We start from the raw sequence: 6000 nt of genomic DNA, 5'->3' as shown, positions 1-6000 counted from the left end.
GGATTCTCTGTAACTTGAAATCTTTAAACCATGATTTGAGGACTTCAGTAACTCAGCCAGAGGTTATGGGTCTATTACAAGAGTGGATGGGTGAGCTTCTGTGGCCTGAAATGTTCAGGAGGTCAGACTAGATGATCATGATGGTGCCTTCTGACCTTAAAGTCTATGAGTCTATGAACAGAAAGAGCTGCAACAGACTCTGCAATCCTTCCAGCAATCTCTGCTGGCATGGAAGGTAGAGCAACAGAAGAGCCTGCAAGAATTTGTCAGGGAACAAGTGCAAGTGAAGCAGCAGTTGTTTCAGAAACTTGAGAGTCCTGGTACAGTGAACAGCAATTGGAGTGATGGGGTCGGATTGTGTAAAATGGGGCCTGTGGGTGACCCAGTTGCATGTCCAATGACATTTGAAAGGGTAGCAGTGGGAGCCAGCTGGGACAGAGGAATGTGGGTTCTCCAGTTAGCATCTATTTGGCAGGGGAGGCTCCAGTGGCTTACATGGCCTTGAGTGATGAGCAGCCCAGAGACTGGCGTTGTTAAAATGGCAATATTAGACTGAAAGGGCCTGTCTATGGAGAAGTACTGGCAGAAATTTCAGGCTGCTAGATGGGCTGGAAGCTTGTGGCCCAGGGCATTCATCTGAAAGATTAACAGATTGGGTACCTGTTGGTCAAAGCCAGATACGCAGCATGTGGATGAAATTATGGACCTCCAGAATTCTGGAGCAATTTCTACAAGGCCTCACTGATACCCAAGTTTGGGGTAGGAGGCAACAACCCATAACTCTGGAGTTGGTGGTCAAACTCACAGAGGAATGTGAGGAAGCAGATTTTCTCCAGAAGTGGATGCTTCCATTAAACAGACCTGAGCTGGGAAAGAAGGTTGGAAAATTGGCAAGGGTAAAGCCTGCAGAGATAAAAATGGAGGAGAGCAGAGGAACTCTTTTGGAGAGGTGGGAAATTACTTTCTACCAGCGTGGGAGACCGGGATATATGAGAAGAGATTGCCCTTATATAGACTGTGGGCTGGCTGAATTTTGAGGTTGGATTGGGACCTTGGGGATTGGCAGAGGAAAATATCCATCATCTCGGTGAAGGTGGGGAGGAGACGGGAGAGCAGCCTAATGGATATTTCATCAGGGTATTTGCTGGTTAGGAAAGTCGTGGTAAAGCCACACTGGATACTGCCAGAGAAAAGGATGAGTCTGGAGTGCATCCATGGAAAAATAAGACTCTGCCCAATGGCCAAAATACCTCTGGAGGTCCATAGAAAGTTCAGATGGAAACAGGTTGCGGTTGTGGATGGGTTGCCCCATCCAGCGGTGTTTTGGGCAGATTGGAGCCCCTTCCCTTTTAGGATGAAAGTGGGCAATCGGGATGAAAGTGGGCAAACAGGATCTATTGCAGAAGGGAACTAAGCTACCAAGGAAGACTGAGAATGCGTTTGAAGTAGGGAATAGCAAAACCCTAGTCAGCAGGATACAAGGTGGGAGAAAAAAGGGAAATTAATGTTCCCTAGGAGAAAATGAAGGAAAGGCCAAACTGGCCAAGCAGGCATTGGGGGAAAAGAAAGCCCAAAAGTTTTGGAGGGGGGTGGGCTATCCACAGAATGTCTGCTGACCGGGTCTCAGGAGGAGGAACTCCGAGATACATTTATAGCCTTGGAGAATGAGAGGCCATAGAGAAAAAAGATGTGTGGATAAGACATGCCCTGCCCCAAAATAAAGAGGAGAAGGGGAAGAAGATTAGATCCTCAGATTTCCCCTGGTGCAATGAGGATTATGGGGATATCCCCACGCACAAAATCTGACTTCTGTAGGTGGAGACGAGATAACCACCCTGGGGGGAAGTATGGAGAAAAGGTACTTGATGCCATCTCTAAACAAGAGAGGGCTCACAGGTTCCCCTTGGGGTACCACTGAGCCCGCCTAACCCACCAGCCTGCTCTCCCTTTACTCTGTACTGCTGTGACAGGCCCTTAGGTCCCTTCCAGCATACACACAGGTAGGGGCACACCCAGCTGCAGCTGCATACAGACACTGAGATCAGTTCTGCATGGGAAGGCTTCAGCTAAGGAACTGCCCTGCTACTTAAGTGCACACCTAGCTCTGGAGGTAAACTCAAAATTATACCATCTTGCACTGCACAAGGAACTGTACAGCATAAGCTATTGAAATTTGCCCCTTCCCTCAATGTGGAGAGGAATAGACACAGCTTTCTGCCCCAAGTTATGACTCTCACACACACTGGTTTTAGACAAAGCAAAAATAAATTTATTAACTACAAAAGATAGACTTTAAGTGATTATAAGGGATCACAAACAGATCAAAGCAGATTACCTAGCAAATAAACAAAACATGCAAACTAAGCTTAATATACTAAAGAGATGAGTAGCAAATTCTCATCCTAAATGATTATTTAAGCCAGCTGCAGGTGCTTGCATCATAATACCCCAGGTATTCATTTCACAGGCTAGAAATCCCTTTAGTCTGGGTACAACACTTCCTACCGGTTCAGTCCTTGTTCTTCAGGTATTTCCAAGAGTCTCCTTTGGGCAGGGAGTCAGTGAAGAACCACAATGATGTCATTCCCCGCCTTAAATACCTTTTGCATATGGCAGAAAACCTGTGTTTCTAAGCTTGGTTCCCACTCCTTTCAGTGGAAAAACACAGGTTTTCCAAGATGGAGTCCAGTACCAGGTGATCTGGTCACATGCCCCTGGAGTGTTATAGCAGCCATGACTCAGAGGCTGTTTGTAGCATCCTCAGGAAGGCTCCCCAATGGGAAATAAACTTCTTCTAAGGCTTATTGCTTTCTCTAATGTCCCTTCCCAGCCAACCATCTAGACTGATTGCATTCTGCCTAGTGGGCATTCCCCAGGTGTAAACGCATTTGTAATACAGATATATAGTCAATATTCCTAACTTCACATACAAAAACGATACATGCATACAAATATGATAGGTTTCAGAGTAGCAGCCGTGTTAGTCTGTATTCACAAAAAGAAAAGGAGTACCCGTGGCACCTTAGAGACTAACAAATTTATTAGAGCATAAGCTTTCGTGAGCTACAGCTCACTTCATCGGATGCATTTGGTGGAAAAAGCAGAGGAGAGATTTATATACACACACACACACAGAGAACATGAAACAATGGGTTTATCATACACACTGTAAGGAGAGTGATCACTTAAGATAAGCCATCACCAGCAGCAGGGGGGGAAAAGGAGGAAAACCTTTCATGGTGACAAGCAAGGTAGGCTAATTCCAGCAGTTAACAAGAATATCAGAGGAACAGTGGGGAGTGGGGTGGGAGGGAGAAATACCATGGGGAAATAGTTTTACTTTGTGTAATGACTCATCCATTCCCAGTCTCTATTCAAGCCTAAGTTAATTGTATCCAGTTTGCAAATTAATTCCAATTCAGCAGTCTCTCGTTGGAGTCTGTTTTTGAAGCTTTTTTGTTGAAGGATAGCCACTCTTACGTCTGTGATCGAGTGACCAGAGAGATTGAAGTGTTCTCCAACTGGTTTTTGAATGTTATAATTCTTGACGTCTGATTTGTGTCCATTCATTCTTTTACGTAGAGACTGTCCAGTTTGGCCAATGTACATGGCAGAGGGGCATTGCTGGCACATGATGGCATATATCACATTGGTAGATGCGCAGGTGAACGAGCCTCTGATAGTGTGGCTGATGTGATTAGGCCCTATGATGGTATCCCCTGAATAGATATGTGGACAGAGTTGGCAACGGGCTTTGTTGCAAGGATAGGTTCCTGGGTTAGTGGTTCTGTTGTGTGGTGTGTGGTTGCTGGTGAGTATTTGCTTCAGATTGGGGGGCTGTCTGTAAGCAAGGACTGGTCTGTCTCCCAAGATCTGTGAGAGTGATGGGTCGTCCTTCAGGATAGGTTGTAGATCCTTGATGATGCGTTGGAGAGGTTTTAGTTGGGGGCTGAAGGTGATGGCTAGTGGTGTTCTGTTGTTTTCTTTCTTGGGCCTGTCCTGTAGTAGGTGACTTCTGGGTACTCTTCTGGCTCTGTCAATCTGTTTCTTCACTTCAGCAGGTGGGTATTGTAGTTGTAGGAATGCATGATAGAGATCTTGTAGGTGTTTGTCTCTATGATAAACCCATTGTTTCATGTTCTCTGTGTGTGTGTGTGTGTGTGTATATATAAATCTCTCCTCTGCTTTTTCCACCAAATGCATCCGATGAAGTGAGCTGTAGCTCATGAAAGCTTATGCTCTAATAAATTTGTTAGTCTCTAAGGTGCCACGGGTACTCCTTTTCTTTTTACAAATATGATAATCATATTCAGTTAATCATAACCTTTACAATGTTATCTCACATGACTTATCTTGTATAAAATTCATCATAGTTATTCCATAATATCTCCATGAAGAATATGGGATGTGGTGTCACAGGAGGATGTGAGAAAAAAGGAACCTCAGCATTCATCACACTGTGGGAGATGTGTGACAGAAGGCTGGAAGCTAGCAGATGATCTCCTCTGATGGCTTAGGCATCAGTTAGTTCACCTGGAGAAGGCTGATTGGGGGTAGGAATCTAATTAGCTGATCAGGTTGGGAGGGCTGATGAACAAATTAGCCATCAGCTGGGGGATATAAAAGAAGAGATAGGAAGAAAATGAGGAGGCAGGACCTGGGCTAGCTGGAGTTTTCTTTGGCCCTAGGGGAAAGGACTAAAGGGACAAAAAAACTAAATATGAGATTGGATGAGATTGTATTAGTGTTGGTGATGGAAATGGAAATGTACATATGTTCACACAAAACCTGAGAGGTTTCTGGGACATCAGAAGATGGATCAGAGCCCATCCTATTATGGGAATCCAGAAGCAGCCAAAGATACATATAGCTTACTATTAAAGTTGTGCTCAATTTTCTTTTTTTTCAGCAAGGATTAGAAATGCCCCTTTCTGTTTTAAGGAAAAATGGAAAATAAGATCATAGAAGGGAGAATGCTTGTTTTCTAGCCTCACTAGGGTGATATAGCCACATGCAACTGTTAATACCCATTCCCAGGCTCTGCCTGATATCAGAGCTGTTTACACGTGTAACATATGCTTCCCCTTTATACTGATAAACTGTGCACTGTCATCACTCTACTCTGACATCCCTCTTCTATGTGCCAATATGACTTTTGCTGTGCTTGTTCTGTTCATCCAGTAGCACGCTTCAATAGTTGAGCTGTGTGTAAAGATTTGTGCTTCAGAGGATTTTTAACTTCCTGTCTTGCAGCTTTTGCTTGGCTATTTAGACTGCAAACTCCTTCAGGCAGGGATTGTCTTATGACATTTCTATATTATATGTGTTATAGTGGTACAGCTGTCCTGCTGTAACTCTGTACTGTAGATGCAAACTATATAGTGATGGAAGGGGGTTTTCTGTTGCTGTAGGAACTCCATCTGCCCGAGTGACAGTAACTAGGTAGATGGAATAATTTTTTCCATCCACCTACCTATGTCTACTATGTTGGCATAGTTACAGCACTGGGGGGCGGGGAGGAATGGATTTTTTTTTCAAGCCCCTGAGCACTGTAGCTATGTCAACCTATATTTTAAGTGTAGACATGGTCTATGTGTTTATATAGCACCTAGCACATTTGGGTCCTGATATCAAACTGGGGCTTCTGAGCACTATCATAATACAAATAATATGACTACGACTCAGGTAAGAGACAGAAGATCTCAAAATTGAACTGAGAGCATGTCATCTTCCGTAGCAAACTTAAAACTCAGTCAAGGTGTGTTTGTGGGGAGGGGAAAGGAAAAGTCTATTTATCTTCAGTATTCCGACTGTGACAAACTGGGATATTTTAACCTTTGCATAACTGATGTGGGAAAAGGGAAAGGTACACCATCTTGAGCAGACCTATTTCCCCTTTAGCTTTCAATTTTTTTATGGATAAAAATCTGAAATCATTAATAATATCAGCTTTTATATAGTGATTTTCCTCAGTAGATCTCAAAGCACTTTACCGAGGAG

This window comes from Dermochelys coriacea, chromosome 1 (assembly GCF_009764565.3).
Source record: "Dermochelys coriacea isolate rDerCor1 chromosome 1, rDerCor1.pri.v4, whole genome shotgun sequence".
Classification (NCBI taxonomy): Eukaryota; Metazoa; Chordata; order Testudines; family Dermochelyidae; genus Dermochelys; species Dermochelys coriacea.
This window is presented reverse-complemented; position numbering follows the sequence as displayed.